The 17,390-nt window shown below is 43.5% G+C and overlaps 1 pseudogene; it reads right to left on the bottom strand.

The window, feature by feature from the left end:
• LOC147109903 (cell adhesion molecule CEACAM3-like) overlaps window positions 1–17,390 on the bottom strand; it is a 218,609-nt pseudogene that overhangs the window by 112,236 nt on the left and 88,983 nt on the right.

Here is a 17,390-nt window from a genome sequence, read left to right as displayed (position 1 = left end):
GAGCACACCTTGAGTACAGTGTGCAGTTCTGGAAATTTGAGACAAGGAACGCATTAAACAAGGAGGGGCTGAGCAGGGATAAGCAATGAGTGTTAAGGGGCTCATTCGTGGTAGAAACAATGAAGAAATGTGTACATTCCACCTTAAAAGAAGTAATCTAAAAGGTGATCTTATTGGGTATAGAGAATAATAAATTGTATGGAAAAGATAAATCCAGAAAGTACTTCAAATTAAATTGAGAGTAGGACAACAGGACACAGGTTCGAAGAGTTAAAGGCAAATGAAGAACCAATATCAGGAATTTCTTAATTCCATGAATTGTGAAGGAGTGCCGCATAAAGTAGTAGAGGACAAAACCTGGGTCAGTCAATGCCTTCTAATATTCTGAAATTATATCTCTCACACAACTGTTCATCAGTTGTCAGATCATGTACTTGATGGATAAGTAGAGAGAGAAAGAGAGTGAGAGGGAGAGGGAGGATAGATGGAGAATTAGTGATAACAAGACACGGCTGAATGCACTTGATACAGCATGGGCTATGGTCATCTACAACATATCGGCTGCAGTGGTGAAGAATTGCGCTCCAGAACTAGTTGCACCTCTAGCCAAGATTTTCCTGTACAGCTAGAGCACTGGCATCAAGCTGACACAATGGAACATTAACCAGGTATGTCCTGTCCACAATAAGAAGGACAAATCCAATCCAGTCAGCAGTGCTATCAAGCAAAAAAAAAACTCAAATCAAATCAAATCAACTTTTATTGTCATTGTTAGTGCACAAGTGCAGTACAACGAAATGTAGGTTTGCGGCTCCTGAGAGTGTACAATTTGGATTAGGACACTTAAACATTTCAACATACATTTGTACATATATATTAGCATAAATATGACCATAATAAAGTGCATCGGCAGATGTGCAGGCTTTAGTGTTTATTTGTGGAGTTCAGTAGAATGACAGCCCTGGGAAAGAAGCTGTTCCTAAATCTAGTCGTACGGGTGCAAATGCATCTGTAGCGTCTTCCAGATGGTAGGAGGGTGAACAGACTGTGGCTGGGGTGGGTAGGGTCTTTGATGATGGTCCGTGCCCTCCGTAGGCAGCGTTTCTGATATATATGTTCTATGGTCGGTAGCCGGGTGCCGGTAATGCATTGGGCAGTTTTGACTACCCGCTGCAGGGCTTTCCGGTCATGGGAGCTACAGCCGCCGTACCATACCGTGATACAGTTTGTCAGGATGCTCTCTATAGTGCAGCGGTAGAAGTTAGAGAGGATCGAGGGTGACAGATTACATCCCTTCAGCCTCCTCAAGAAATATAGGCGCTGCTGGCAATTATTCACCAATTACCTGCTCATCCATTATCAGATTGTATTCCACAAGTACCACTTAACTCCAGACCTCTGCAAAGTCTTGGTCTAAACACAGACAAAAGAGTTGACTCCCAGAGGTGAGCTGAGACTGACTGCCCTTGACATAAAGACACTATTTGTCCAAGTGTGGCATCAATGAGCCCAAGTAAAATTGAATTCAATGGTAATCGGGGGTAAATCTGCATTGGCTCGAGTTATACCTACCACGATGGAAGAAGGTTGTGGTTGTTGGAGGCCAATAATCTTAGCCACAGGTTATTGCTGCAGCAGTTACTCAGGGCATTGTCCTCGGCCCAAGCATCTTCAGCTGCTTCATCAATGGTAGAAGGTCAGAAGTGTGGATGTTCTCTTATGATTGTGCTGTGTTCAGTTCCATTCCCAACTCCTCACATAATGAAGCAGTCCGTGCCCACATGCAGCAAGACTTGGACAAGTCAGCCTTGGCCTGATAAGTCTCAATTAATATTCACGCCACATAAGTGCCAGACAATGGCCAACTCAAACAATAGAGAGTCTAACCATATTCTCCTCAATATTCAACAGCATTACCATCGCTCACTTCCCACCATCCATATGCTGGGGTCAGCATTGAACATGAACATAAGATTAACTGGATCAGCCACATAAATACTGCGGCTATAAGAGCAGTCCAGAGCCTGGGTATTCTGCAGCAAGTGACTCACCTGCTCCCTGCCCAAAGACTTCCCACCATCAACAATGCACAAGTCAGGAGTGTGATAGAATAATCTCCACGTGTCTGGATGAGAGCAGCTCCAACAACAGTCAAGAAGCTCGATACCATCCAGGAAAAAGCAGTTGCTGGACCGGCACCCCATCCACCACCTTAAATATTCACTCCCTCCACCACCGGCGTACTGTGGCTGCAGTGTGTACAATCTAAAATATACAACTTGCCAAGGCTTCTTCGACAGCTCCTACCAACTAGAAAGACAAGTACAGCAGGCGCATAGGAACACTACCAACCCCAAGCTCCCCTCGAAGTTACACACCATCCTGATTTGGAAATATATCATCATTCCTTCATCTTCGCAATGGTCAAAGTGCTGGAACTCCCTCCATAACAGCACTGTGGGAGTACCTTCAACACACGGACTGCAGCTGATAAAGAAGATGGCCCATCACCGCCTTCTCCAGAGCTATTAGAGATGGGCAATAAATGCTGGCCTTGCAAGCGACGCCCACATCCCGTCAATTGAGAAAATAGTTAGACATGGAGGCAGATGGGAAGATTGATAGTTAGGCAGACAGACAGACAAACAAAATTCTCGACATAATGTTTATCAGCTATAAATACACATCTCAAAGCCTCAAAGTATATACAAAGAGAAAAAGACAGGTAGTTATTTAATCCTGGTTTCTTGTGAGCTGGACTGGGAGATTCACAACCACTTACCAATCTGCAAACTTGCTTCCCTCACCAACAACAATTAATTTTACATTAATTTCTAGATCGCCAATCAATAGCAACTAACCTTTCTAGGCTTAAAGGCACAGGCATGGTTAAACATAGCTTCACCCTAGCACAGGTAAAATACATTGTGCACTAAATGGTGTAATGCATCTGTTATTCAAATGAAAGATATTGATCTGGAATTTTTGGTGGGTTATGATGGTGAACTTTTATCTTTCGTCATCATTACCCCTCTGAATCTGACTGCAAGTTCAGGATTTAGCACATGCACATCTAAACACAGAAATCCTGAAGTTGCGGTCAGTCATTCACTGTCTGACGCTGGTGCGCTGTGCACCACCCACCCACCATATCCGTCAATCAGTGTATTAGGATTCTCCTCACTCATATGGCTGTTCAGTGCCCCATTAAACCTTCAGCTTTGTTGGAACAGGTGCAATTGATATTTTAGCAATATATTGATGGCTAAACAATCATTATGGCCATGAAAACTAATTTTGCATCAGTAGATTTTCAAAATTTTCCATTAGTATAAAAATTACACTTTATTTCAAACTAGTTATATATTTTAATTTCTTCAAGATATTTCAGCATCTACCTTATCCCCATGTGAAAGTCCCACTCTTTCTTTCGCTCTCAGTAACACTTATTAAACGTGCAGCTAAAAGTTGATTTTCATTTCCTGCTTTGCTGCCTGTGAGTATTCTTCAAAGCGATTGCCTGGTTAGACAGCTTGCTGAAGCCACAGCAGCTCTGCGATGGGATTCCCATTACAAAGCGCTGCAATTAATTACATAACATAAGAACATAACAAGTAGGAGCAGGAGTAGGCCATTTGGCCCTTCGAGTCTGCTCCACCATTCAATAAGATCATGGCTGCTCTTCTACCGCATCTCCACTTTCCTGCACGATCCCCATATCCCTTTATTCCCTTAATATTCAAAAATGTATCGATCACTGTCTTGAATATACTCAACGACTGATTTCCACAGCCCTCTGAGTTAGAGAATTCCAAAGATTCACCACCCTCTGAGTGAAGAAATTTCACCTCATCTCAGTGGTAAATGGCCAACACCTTATTCTCAATCTGTGACCCCTGGTTCTAGACTCCTCAGCCAGGGGAAACATCAACCCTGCATCTACCATGTCAAGCCCTGTATGAATGTTGTATATTTCAATTAGATCACCTCTCATTCTTCTCTACTCTGGATAATATAGGCCTAGTCTACTCAATCTCTCCTCATAGGACAATGCCCCCATCCCAGGAACCAGTCTAGTGCACCTTTGTTGCACTCCGTCAATGACAAGTATATCCTTCCTTAGGTAAGGAGACCAAAGCTGTTCCAAACTGCTCGTCGAGAATGACAGACACCTCACCACAGACATCTCCAGATCCATTTGGGAAGTTTCATCAGAGACAGCTGCAAACACCTTTGCTGTGCCTCTGACCGCAAATTGCGTGCCGTTGCATATTGCAAACAAAGCAGAAAGACAAAGGTGCAGCACCATGTCAACTCAAGATTCACACATTGTACAACAGGAAAATATCCTGCAAACATCCTGAACTTTGTGCTAATTATTATCAAACATTGGTTACAATATAGCAGGCGCCCAAAATAGAATAGTAATAGATCATATTTACAGAACGGCATATATTCCGGTAAGCCTGACATTGGTAGTGGGGAGAATGCTGGAGTCCATTATAAAAGATGTAATAGCAGAGCACTTGGAAAGCAGTGACAGGATCGGACAAAGTCAACATGGATTTACAAAAGGTAAATCATGCTTGATTATTCCACTGGAATTTTTTGAGTAACTGGAAGAATAGATAAGGGAAAACCAGTGGATGTGGTGTATTTGGACGTTCAGAAGGCTTTCGATAAAGTCCCGCATAAACATTAGCGTGTAAAGTTAAGGCACATGGGATTGAGGGCAAGGTATTGACTTGGATAGAGAACTGGTTGGCAGACAGAAAGCAAATATTTGGAATAAATGGGTCTTTTTCTGAATGGCAGGCAGTGAATAGTGGGGCACCGCAGGGATCGGTCCTTGGACCCCAGCTATTCACTATATATATTAATGATCTAGACAAGGGAACTTGATGTAATATCTCCAAATTTGCAGACGAAACAAAGCTGGGAGGCTGTGTGTGCTGTGAGGAGGATGCCGAGAAACTGCAGGATGATTTGGACAGGTTGGGTGATTTGGCAGAAGCATGGCAGATGCAATATAACGTGGATAATTGTGAGGTTATCCACTTTGGTGGCAAAAACAGGAAGGCAGATAATTATCTGAATGCCAATAGATTGGGAGAAGGGGAAGTGCAACGAGACCTGGGTGTCCTTGTGCACCAGTCGCTGAAGGTAAGCATGCAGGTGCAGCAGGCGGTTAAGAAGGCAAATGGTATGTTGGCCTTCGTAGCGAGAGTGTTTGAGTACAGGAACAAGGATGTCTTGCTGCAGTTGTACAGGGCCATGGTGAGACCACATCTTAAGTATTGTATGAAGTGTTGGTCATCTTATCTGAGGAAGGATATTCTTGCCATGGGAGGAGTTCAGCGAAGATTCACCAGGCTGATACCTGGGATGGCAGGAATGAAGTATGAGGAGAGATTTGGTCGATTGGGCTTGTACTCGCTGGAGTTTAGAAGAATGAGAGGGGATCTCATTGAAACTTATAAAATTCTGACAGGACTGGACAGACTAGATGCAGGAAGGATGTCCCCGATGGTCGGGGAGTCCAGAACCAGGAGTCACAGTCTAAGGATAAGGGGTAGGCCATTTAGGACAGAAATGAGGAGGAATTTCTTCACTCAGAGAGTTGTGAACCTGTGGAATTCTCTACCACAGAAGGCAGTAGAGGCCAATACATTAAATATTTTCAAGAAGGAGTTGGATATATTTCTTATGGCTAAAGGGATCAAGGGGTATGGGGAGAAAGCAGGGACCGGGTACTGAATTTGGATGATCAGCCATGATCTCATTGAATGGCGTAGCAGGCTCGAGGGGCCGAATGGCCTACTCCTGCTCCTATCTTCTATGCTTCTTTGTGTTGGACCAGGTGTCCAAATGCTAAAAGCACAATATTTATATATTGTGTTTTGCATTTCTCCAATGCCAAGTGGTCCTGCTCACTGTCCCCGTTTGTTCCACTGCAGCTGTGAGAAAGAAAGTCAGGCTGGAACTAAATAATTCGGTAGAACCAGCCAATCGGAGGCAAACAAAAGAACGTTACATATTACATATGTAACTTACATCGAATGTACAGCACAGAAACAGGCCATTCGGCCAAACTGGTCAATGCCTCTGTTTACGCTCCACATGAGCCTCCTCCCACTGTTCTTCATCTCACCCCCTCAACATATCCTTCTATCCCTTTCTCCCTCATGTGGCTATCTAGCTTCCTCTTAAATGTAACTATGCTATTGGCCTCAACTACTCCTTGTGGTAACGACTCCCACATTCTCACGACTCTCTGGTAAGGAAGTTATTGCTTAAACTGCTTATTGATGAAAATCGCCTGACTATTAAGCTTCCTTGTGGAGACAGCGAGATTATTGTGGCTGCATGGGAATTTCCGTGAATCGCTGCCCACAAATTTTGAACGATCCACAGAAGTTATACAGATGTTTTCATCAGTTTTATGCGCGAAGTGGCTTTTCAGCTTAGTTGCTTTATGAAAGATCCAATGTGATTCTCTGTTCCGCTTTTAACTTCATCCAGCATTGAAACATCTGCAGCAAAATGTTGCACAATCCATATTTGCGTCTGTTTAGTTCCAGAGAAATAGGCCAATTAAACCGATTATGCGCAAAATATGTCCCTCGCTTTGCAACAATGCCAAGTGAAACATTACCGTCTGATTTTGTTTAAGGTGCTGATTGATCTGCTGTGCGTTTGCAGCACTTTCTAGTTACGTGTAAGAACAGATTTTGGTGGGCAATACTGTGGGGTGAGAGCGAACTCATTTAATTCCTGGTGAAGTAACATTGTAGGATAAGAATGCTCGTGACTCGTCCATATTAATCAGCATTTCGATATTAAAAAACCGACAGCAAACAGCTTATTAGCTAGATTGTGGCACGGCGATAGTGATACTGGTTGTAAAGTTTATTCTATTTTAGTTTTGCGTCGAAACTGTTTATGTACCTCGTGATGAATAACTTGTGACATGAAAACAAATAAAATCGATTAGAAACAATTCTTTTCTCAAAAAAGGCTTTCTCTTACCAAGTACATGCAGAGTGATGGTTGCTGTTGCTTGAGTCCCGGTGTTTGGAATCATCTTAACAGTGTACTCTCCACTGTCCGAAGCTGTCACTGACTTCAGCAGGAGCGATCCGTTCGGGAGGAATAACTCAGTCCGTGTTCTGTATTCATTACTTGGATCACCTTCTGTACCGATCCACACGGCGATATTTGTCGGCCCAAAGTCCCAGCTCCCTCTCCTCACCTCAGCTGACGGCCGCACTGAAAAAAATGCGCTGCCTCCGACGGTCACGTTTATCCGACTGTTTTCTGTATGTATAGTAAAAGCCTGGGGCTCAGCTGAGGAAACAAGATCACATTGAGGAAGAAGTAAAGCGAAACACTGAAACTCGACAGAATATATACTTTTTTAATGTGATAATAACGTCATCTCTTGTATTTTAATTTGATTTTATATTTCAATCGCTTTCGGTCTTGTTTCTGTAATCACTAAAAAGAAATGAGACGAGAAAGTTATCCTCACCCGCAGATAGAAATAAGCAAGCAGCTACCGCGGTAAGTGGCAGTGTCACCATCCTGAGAGAGCAGCGCCAGTCCCTGTTACACTCGGTGACTGACACGCTCTTCCTGGTGTACAGAACAGATCAGTTGAGTCATTTACTAAAGCGGCAATGCTGATTGGACGGAGTGATGTTCACATGACTGGAACCTCTTTCCACCGACTCCCACCTAACTGTTACATATTAATAGAAATTTTTGGCAATATACAGGAAATGGGCGGAAGAGCCTGGTTAACTTCAAGTGCGCAGACCTTTGCTCAGAAATTAAAAATTATTCGCTCTTTTATGATCTGGAATGCACTGCCAGAATGGTAAGTTGAAGCAGATTCAATCATAACCTTCAAAAGGGATTGGATCAATACCTGAACAGGGAACAAAATCCAGGGCTATGTTGAAAGATCAGGAGAGTGGGACTAATTAGATAGATCTTTCAAGGACTCCGGTTGAATGGTCTCCTTCTCTGCTGTGTGATTCTCTGATTATTTTTCAGACACTGACGGGCCTGCTGCGAATTTATAAACATTTGATGCTAATATTTCCGATATGTAGTTTTCCTGTCCCTTCAGACGTATGAAGTTCATCCCAACAGTGATCCTTTAGCAGAGAGATGGAATAAAAAGATCCCCAAAGTTTAGGAGAGTTGGTAACTCCTGGTAGTTTGCAGAATCTGAAGTCAGAGGTTATCGAGAAAATACAATAGATTCATTTATCTAAATTTTCACCATTTAACGTGTAACTAGACTTGGCTATTCCAATGCACTCCTGGCTGGCGTCCCACATTCCACCCTACGTAAACTTGAGGTCATCCAAAACTCGGCTGCCAGTGTCCTAGCTCGCAGAGAGTACCGTTCCCCCATCACCCCTGTGCTCGCTGACCTACATTGGCTCCCGGTTAAGCAGCGCCTCGATTTCAAAATGATCATCCTTGTTTTCAAATCCCTCCATGACCTCGCCCCTTCCTATCTCTGTAATCTGCTTCAGCCCCACAGCCCCCGAGATATCTGCACTCCTCCAATTCTGCTGTCTTGAGAATCCCTGATTATAATTGCTCAACCGTTGGTGGCCATGCCATCTGTTGCCTAGGCCCTAAGCTCTGGAATTCCCTGCCTAAACCTGTCTGCCTCGATAACTCTCCTTCCTCTTTTAAGATGCTCCTTAAAATCTACCTCTTTGACCAAGCATTTGGTCACCTGCCGTAAATTATCCTTATGTGGATCTGTGTAATTTTTTTTTTACTTAAAATTCTCCTGTGAGGCGCCTTGGGACGTTTAACAACGTTAAAGTCGCTATATAAATACAAGTTGTTGTTGTTGTTGTTGTAACTAGACGATCTCCCACAGCGTTGCTGATCAAGACTACACTGTTGAGGTGAAGCAACGTTAGAGGGTGGGGTAGAATTGGACAAGTGCATAAGCACAATTCAGTTTCTGTTTTAACGTTGTAGATTTTGTCCTTCATTTTTATATAATATTTTGATATTGGCACCTTATTAGAAAAAAAACCTTACTTTCCACTGTGCTCCCTTTCTACAAAACCTTACTATCTATTGGTACTCATGATGTCATACTTCTGTGTCAATGTTTTTACCATTATAAATTCCCACGCTCACGTTCATTATGGAAATTGCCTATGTAAACTTGGCACCGTATTACTGAACTATCTGATCAGGCAGTGGATTTTGCCTGCAAATCGCTCAAGATGACTTCTGGGGTAAAAAATGGCCTGAAAATTTCAATTAGCAGTTTTCTCAGTCAGTGAAGTGTTCAATGTCTAAGATACAGGATTAAACATTTTAAAAAATCACACATTTTGTGATAACATGATTGAATTTATCCAATGTGTTTTTCTGCACCTTCATTCAACATTTTACTCAAAATTCCTTCACATCTCGAAAAAGCGTAGCCTTGGGATTATATTTTTGTCAAACGCTGTGATCTTGCGAGTTGAATATGGATTGTTCGCTCTCTGGTATCGAATCTCCCAGGATGCATCAGCATTGTTCAGTCAGCTGTCCTAAAGGAATATTTTTCTTGATCTTCCAGCAGTTAATGCTCAACTAATTTGAAGGAAAACTGGAGGACAAATTGAAAAAGGCTTATTAAGATAATGGTTATATTACACAAAAGCTATCTGTGGGCCTGCCTGTGTGTGAGCAACAAAAAATGAGTACTAATTCCATAACTGTGGTTGCTTTTGAATTGTATTCTATCAAATTCAAAAAACAGTATACGGAGAATTAGTGTTGTGTGTGTTAGAGAGAGAGAGAGAGAATCTTCCCTCAAGTTAATATTAAAGTTTCAAAAATTTATCATTTTGAAGATAGAAAGTTATCTCATCTATGTTTCATTGACAGAAAAGCCTGATGCGAAATGCTTAAACCTGCGATAGAGAGAGCAGAGACAAGTCGAGAGAAAGGCAGATAGAGTGCATCTCCTGATTTAATCTGACCTTTTTAAACGTTCAGTTTGGAAAGCAAACAACATGTTTTGTGAGAAAAACAGATAGAAAGGGACAGTAGGGTGAATAGAAGAGGAAAATGGTTTGAGAGTGAAGGGCTCTGGCCCCACACCAACCACCTTTGTGAAAGCAAGTGGGAGTTGCGGAGTGAATGGAGATTTAAAAGTAATGTAAGTGAAAGTGGTTCAAGAGTGGGGAGGATACAGTATTCAACAAGAAAGAAGTAGAGATAGTAATGGGAGTGAGAGGGTGGTAGAAAGGGGAGTAATGAGAAGGTGAATATGTTAGCCGTAATTGGGCAGTGAGTGGATGAGTGAAGCATTAATGATTGGGAATGCTGTCGCTGAACGTCACATTTTCCCTGCAACAGCATTCTAAATGCATCTCCCTGCCATCTTTCTCAAAAGGAAGGGGTTCCACTCCCTGAATGTGCAGCTTGTTTATGACCACAGGCAGCGGATCATGAAGGGCTCTGCTTTGTTTCTGGTAGAATTCATGATCTATTCTTTATCCAGTCCTCGTTTCGGCCTTTATTGCAACCAGGCCATCAGGTTACAGGCTAGTTACTGGGTGACAAGGAGTATCCCCTCTAGACGTGGCTCAGGACTCCTGGCAATAGTTCTTCAGGGCAGGGTCCTAGGCCGATTTCAGCTGCTTTAGCAAAGACCCGTTCAGTTCCTTGTTACAAAGAGTGAAGCAGTCCGTGCCCGCATGCAGCAAGACCTGGACAACATCCAGGCTTGTGCAGATAAGTGGCAAGTAACATTCATTTAAAAAGAGTTTCGGGCAACATTGCAAATGAAAAAAAATGGGAACAGCAGGCCTGTTTAATAATTACATTGTGTCACTCTGCACAGTAGAAGAAGTGGATAATGCACTTGTCTCAGCCGTAGCTCAGTTGGTAGCATTCATACCTCTGAGTGAGAAGATTGTGGGTTCAAGTCCCACTCCAGAGACTTGACCACAAACATCTAGGCTGGCACTCCAGTGCAGCACTGAGAGAGTGAGGCTCTGTCATAGGTGCCATCTTTCAGTTGAGATGTTAAACCAAGGCACCAACCTGTCTCTCCGCTTGTCAGCAAGGATGAAACTGTGTCAAAGAAGTGCAGGGGAGTTGTCCCCGATGTCCTGATCAATAGTTATCCCTCAATCACCTTATTAAAACAGAATATATGGCCATTATAACATTGCTTTCTGTGTGCAAATATGCTGCTGCGTTTCGTATATTCCAACAGTGAATACACTTCAAAAGTACTTCATTGACTGTAAAGCCTTTTTGGGCGCCCAGAGGTAGTGAAAGGCCCTACATAAATGCAAGTCTTTCTTCTGACTTTCCAGAGAAATTATTAATTGTTTCCATGCGATAAATTCCATTTTACTTATGGAATCATAGAACGATGCAGCACAGAACGCCATTCGGTGGAACGTTCATTTAATGGCTCTTTGAAAGATCAATCCGATTAGTCCCTTTCCCCTGCACTTTGCCCATAGCCCTGCAAATCTCCCCCTTCAAGTATGTATCCATGCATCAGTATAATTCTATGTAAAATGTCCCTCTCCACAAAACATGGTCTGGATTGTAGCCAGCGGGCCTTAGTTAAATTGCATTTTCTTTTCGACAGACAGCTTCTGTCAAGGTCCCCAAATCCTGGGTCGCACAGAATCTTTCTCTAAGTGGCTCTGCAGAACAAAACAGCTGCCATTTCCTTTCTACAGTTTAACGGTTGGAAGGCGGTTAGTCAGACGCGATGGCCATTGGTGCTGTGGAAGAGGTTATGTAAACTGGACTTTATCAACTTCTTATCTCACCATGGCAGGCTTCCCTGAATGTATGATCTTGATGTATCAGAGCATTCCGTTAAGCTAACATGCTCTGCAGAGATCACAAGAAAAAATTTGAAAGTTAACTCTTTCAAATGTTCACGCAATCCTCACATATTCATTGTACAGCAGAGTTTCTATGGCACTGAATTTGCGGTTGATAAGAAAGTACGCTTTCATACTGCCTTTGAAACTGAGCGCAACTTCAGGACTTGCTAATGCGGTCTGTCAATGACAGCTCCGAGACTGGCTGTGCTGTGTCCCCAACCTCACACCCAAAGAGCCGACAATCAGTGAAATCTCGTACATCATTGAAACTGATGAAAAGTTCGGTTCTTCCATAGTAAATATGCTTGTTAATTTCCCAACTAAAAGTTAGACACAAAGGGTTAAGTGTAACTGGGGTTTTAACTGTGTATTGTCTGCTAAATAGAGGTTAAGGGCATGAACAAATAATTTTAATTGTGTGCAGTGTGTAATTTGGCCATTTTAATAAAACATAACTTTTTAATGAAACATTTCAACAGTTTTATTTTATTAAGTTTCTGCATTTTTAATTTAGGTTTGCCTTTTCCCCACGTGAGAGCCTCAATCTTACTTTTGCTCTCTACAACCATTTTAAAAAGTTTGAGTTTTAACAGCTTACTCACTTCCTTGTTCGCTGTCAGTGAGAATTCTGCCTTTGCATTGGCTGCTTTACGTCGCAGCAGTTCCATCACGGGGATTCCCATTAAGTTCAGTTGAATTGAATTCAAGATTGGAAAACTGGAAGTTCCCGACACAAGGATTGTAAGATCCATGTGTGGAGCATACTTCGGGGCCAGCAGCGAAAGCCTTCACTTTACTGCTGACAGCAAATACAAGGCCTCTGTTTTAAGCGACAGGTACCTCTTCCCAATATTTGTGGTCCAGTCACTGCTCTCTCATGTCCTTTATTTGCCTAGGCTGTCTGCTATCAGGCTCTGTTTCTTAACTACATTTATACACTGCTATAAAAACACTTACAATTTGATTTGTATTATCTGCAATCCCTTTATACAGTCTCCCATTTAGACCTTCTAATTTCCCGTTGCAATTTATTTACTTGCTGTACCAAGAGAGAGGCTAACCACCGGCCCTTGAAATAAAATGGGATAAGCTCGCCGAATCCCCCAACGTCACCATCCTGGGGGAGTCACCAATGACCAGAAACAGAACTGAAGCAGCCACATAAATATTGTGGCTGCAAGAGCAGGTCAGAGGATGGGTATTCTGCAGGGACTGTCTCACCTCCTGACTCCCCAAACCCTTTCCAACATCTACAAGTCACAAGTCAGGAGTGTGATGGAATACCCTTCAATTGCCTGGATGAGTGCAACTCCAACAACACTCAAGAATTTCGAAACGATCCAGAATAAAGCTTCCCATTGATTGACTCCCCAACCACCACCTTAAACATTCACTCCCTCCACCAATGGCGAACCATAGCTGCAGTGAGTATGTGGGAGAAAATGTATTAAACATTAAGGCATGCTGGGATACTTGACCACTTTACTAACGGAACAAAGGACACTAAACTAGTTAAAACTAAAAGAACTGCTGACTGCCATAATGAAGTCAAGCTGACCTTTTGGCTTAGGACATCTGGTGATAAAATGTGAACATGTTAATCTGTTTCTTGAGAACAATGGAACCTATGAAACCTTATGTTGAAATGTAATGTAAGCTAATCACCTGAAGTTGTTTACTTTGCTGTATAACTATGAGCACTGTACATTAGTAATTTAGAGTGCTGGTGGGCAGTAGGGACTGCTGCAGATTCTCCATGATGTCACGTAATAAATTCCTAAAGCGAACCTCGAAGGCTCCGTCTGATAATTAATTTCCTCGACAGAATTTGGCGTAGTCAGGCAGGATCCCTAACAACGGGATCTAAAAGAACTAAGAAGGTCTAAGTTGGGTATAGCATCGACCTTGTATATCACTTGGCCCGCTTAGGCTCCAATTAGACAAAGGAAATTTGAAAGGGACTCTCCTAAAAATAAAAGGAAAGTGCCCAGTGCCTCCCAGCTGAAAGGGGGAGAGCACCTAGCGCGTCCCAGCTGAAAGGGGGACGGCGCGCGGTTGCCTAGTTATCCGGCCGGTGACTCATGCTGAGCCAAGAAGCCCGTCAGGCTGAGGCAAGACTGCTGAGAAGAGAGAAAAGACTATGGCACCGAATTAAGTAGCTACAAAGAAAAGAAAGGGTTGACTTCGAGACTCACGGACGGAAAAACCGGTGAGCGCTCATTGTATTTTGTGTATATAAAATAACCCGCGGTTGTATAACCAGTAAGTTTAAAACTAAGTTACAGGAGTAAGGAGAAGATGGGAAATAACGGCAGTCGAGCGGATTCGTCCGAGCCTGCCAAGAAAGGAGCCCGAGGCAAGGTGGAACAGGAGGCTGCAAATGGTAAAATCAAGATATGTAAAAGAACGAATGACAGAATAAAAAAGCTCGTGCAACATCGAAAAAAGGTCGGAGATCCCATCGTTCCACCGGGATCGCCAGCCGATACTGTAATAAAAGAAACAGGAGACGATCGGTATGCGGTAACCTTTAGTAGTGATCTGTATGGATGGTCGGGTGGAGATTGGCCTTATGGGGGAAGTTTTAAAATACCTTTAATAAAAGAACGGGAAGAAATTACTAGAAGTGAAGGAGTGGATCCTGAGTGGGACTAATGATAGCGGCTGCTCTAAGACAGCAAACAGCACGATTTCCGGCACTGCCTCCATACAATCCAGCAGGTCTAGCGGCACCACAGCCAGTTGTACCCCTGCCAGGGGCACAGCCTGGAGCTCCACCCCCACCTGCAGATGAACCCGTAATTGAACCTCCTCCTCCAGCAGAGGCACTCGGAGCAGGAGCTGCTGCAATGCATGGTAGTAAAGTACAGGACCTACCCTCACATAACGGATCTACAACTAGGTCACAAACAAAAGAAACAGCCCCTAGTAACAGAGGCGCGCTCGAACCTGACACTACTACCCATCAACTTCCTCGAGTCATGATAGGAGAGGTGGCAGTGTTAAAACCATGGTCCCCAGCGGAAGCTAGAGCTATGATAGCCGAGGCACCAGACCCCTTAAAGAAGCCCACTGCCTTTCATAATTGGCTAGAACAAATGTGTACCATTTACAGCCCTCTTCCTGGGGATGTGCTAATGCTGCTAAAATGTGCGTATGGGTCCTCATGGTCGAACCTAAGGGACGGATTTGCTGTTCGCCCGGGAGAAAATGGAGATTGGCGACAAGATGATGTACAACTGGACCAGGGAAATGAGTCTTTTGCTCACTGGTTAGAACATAGAGGTAAAGAGGCTATAATGAGAGGAGCCAAGAAGCATAGTGACATAGGATAAGTCACCCGATGTCTGCAAAGAAAGGAGGAGACAATTCCTGATTTTGTAGCTCAATTTAAAAGCAAGTGGGAGGAACATGCGGGAGTTCCATTAGCAGACAATGGACCTTTGGCAGTACAAACACTGCTAAACTGCATGTTACCCTTTCAAGCTCAAGCCTTTAAAATGATTCATCTAAATTGGCAGACTCAGCCCTGGGCGGACGTAGTTACTGCTCTGGTAAATATGGATAGGGAAGGACTCTTTACTCAGTCGAAAGAGCAAAAGCCAAAAACAGCGGGACAATATATCCAACAGAATAGAAGAGGATTTGCAGGAAGAGGAGGTTATGGTAGAGGCAGAGGAAGGGGAAGAGGACAATGGCCAATGAGAGATAGATCACAGGATGAATGTAGGAACTGTGGGAAAGGAGGACATTGGGCTAGAGATTGCCGATGCCCCCCAAGGCCATAGCAGGGATACACCCAACAAGGAGGGTATCCAGCTCCAGGGGCAGAAGGAACTTTGTTTTCTTTCAGTAACCCTAATCCATCCGCATAGGGGTGCCACGGAGAAGCGGTGGTACAGGCGGCTGTGGTCAGATTGTCCAAATCCATCAGAGAACAGCCTATGGCTACACTTAAAATAGGAAATAGCCATTTGGACCTTCTGGTCGATACCGGTGCAACAATGTCCTCTGTACCCCCCTCCGTGGGTATACCCGCCAGTCAATTTAACGTTGTAAGCATGGGAGTAGCCGGTATCCCTATGTTAGTAACCGCTCTCCAAACCTACCGAAATTCAAGTGCATGGGCAATCCGTCACAGACACCCTCATAATTTCTCAGACCGCCCCTCTCCCTATGTTGGGAAGACAGGCTTTATGTAAATTGGCAGCAGTTATATACTGCACTCGACACGGCATGTTCATGGAACTGCCTCAAATACAAACTCATCAGCTAATGAATTTAATGATGGAGGAAAAGCAAGTAGAAGGAGCCCCCATTTTGTACTGCTGGCAGCTGAATAGCAATCCTTATGGCCAATTGGTAAAAAATGTATACCACGCCTTGCAGGAATTGGAAAATCCTCAGGGGCAGTATTTACAATATCTAATTGAAACCAGTAGAGAAAAGAAACAGACCCATTGTACGGCATGGTACACGCATAAAGAAACACCCAATTATCAAGAATTGGTTTGCTCATACCTAAACCAGCCAGAATTGCTGCAGACTTCACCTTATTTATTCTTTGGAGATAAAGGCCTGGGAATGTTGGTTCACCTTACACACGAACAAAAAGAAAGATTTAGGATGCATCACACATCCGAACCACACCTGACTATAGCAGTCAGAGCCCCGGCTAAGGCAAAGGAAGTGGGGGAGATGATAAAAAGAATACAACACCACAAGCCAGTCTATTCCATCACGTTGCCAATTCAAGCTGGAAAGGTGGAGATAGAATTCTTTAATGAAACAGAGGGAAAAATTCGCTGGTTAAGAAAAGAATGGGATACTATTTTTGAAAGACAGCAGCCCCCTAAGGAAAATCCGCAATTGTTACCATGGGCATTGACTAAAGTACCTTTTGAACTTTGGGCAAAGCACAACAATCATGTGGGAAAGGTGCATTCGGCACCTGAACATAGGGTCCAGCTACAGAAGAATGCTGTTTTGCCCTGTCTAAAGCAGTACCGCCTGGCCCCAGAGGCCGAGGAAGGAATAGCAGCAGTAATACATTCTTCACTGCAGCAAGGGGTTTTAGTCAAAACACAGAGCCCCTGCAATACTCCTATTTTGCCCATCCCGAACGTAGGAAGACCAAATGACTGGCGTTTTGTGCAAGATCTCCGGGCGATCAATAAAATAGTCATTCCCATTGCTCCCTTGGTGCCAGATACCAACATCATCCTCTCCTCTATACCAGCTGATGGAACTACCTCTTCGGTTATCGATTTGTGTTCTGCTTTCTTCTCCATACCACTGCATAAGGACAGTCAATATCTGTTTGCCTATACTTATAAAAATCAGCAATATACCTGGTCCAGGTTGCCCCAGGGGTATACTGAAAGTCCTGCGGTGTATGCGGCAGTGGTTAAAAATGACTTGGAGGAATGTCAGTTATCGGATCAGTCCACCTTAATCCAGTACGCAGATGACCTTTTGGTTGCCTCCCGAATGGGG

The sequence above is a fragment of the Somniosus microcephalus genome, chromosome 12 (genome assembly GCF_052327205.1).
Source record: "Somniosus microcephalus isolate GS21.2 chromosome 12, FLI_Smic_1.0, whole genome shotgun sequence".
NCBI lineage: Eukaryota > Metazoa > Chordata > Chondrichthyes > Squaliformes > Somniosidae > Somniosus > Somniosus microcephalus.
The sequence above is the reverse complement of the archived record's forward strand: the minus strand, read 5'-3'. Positions and strand labels throughout refer to the sequence as shown.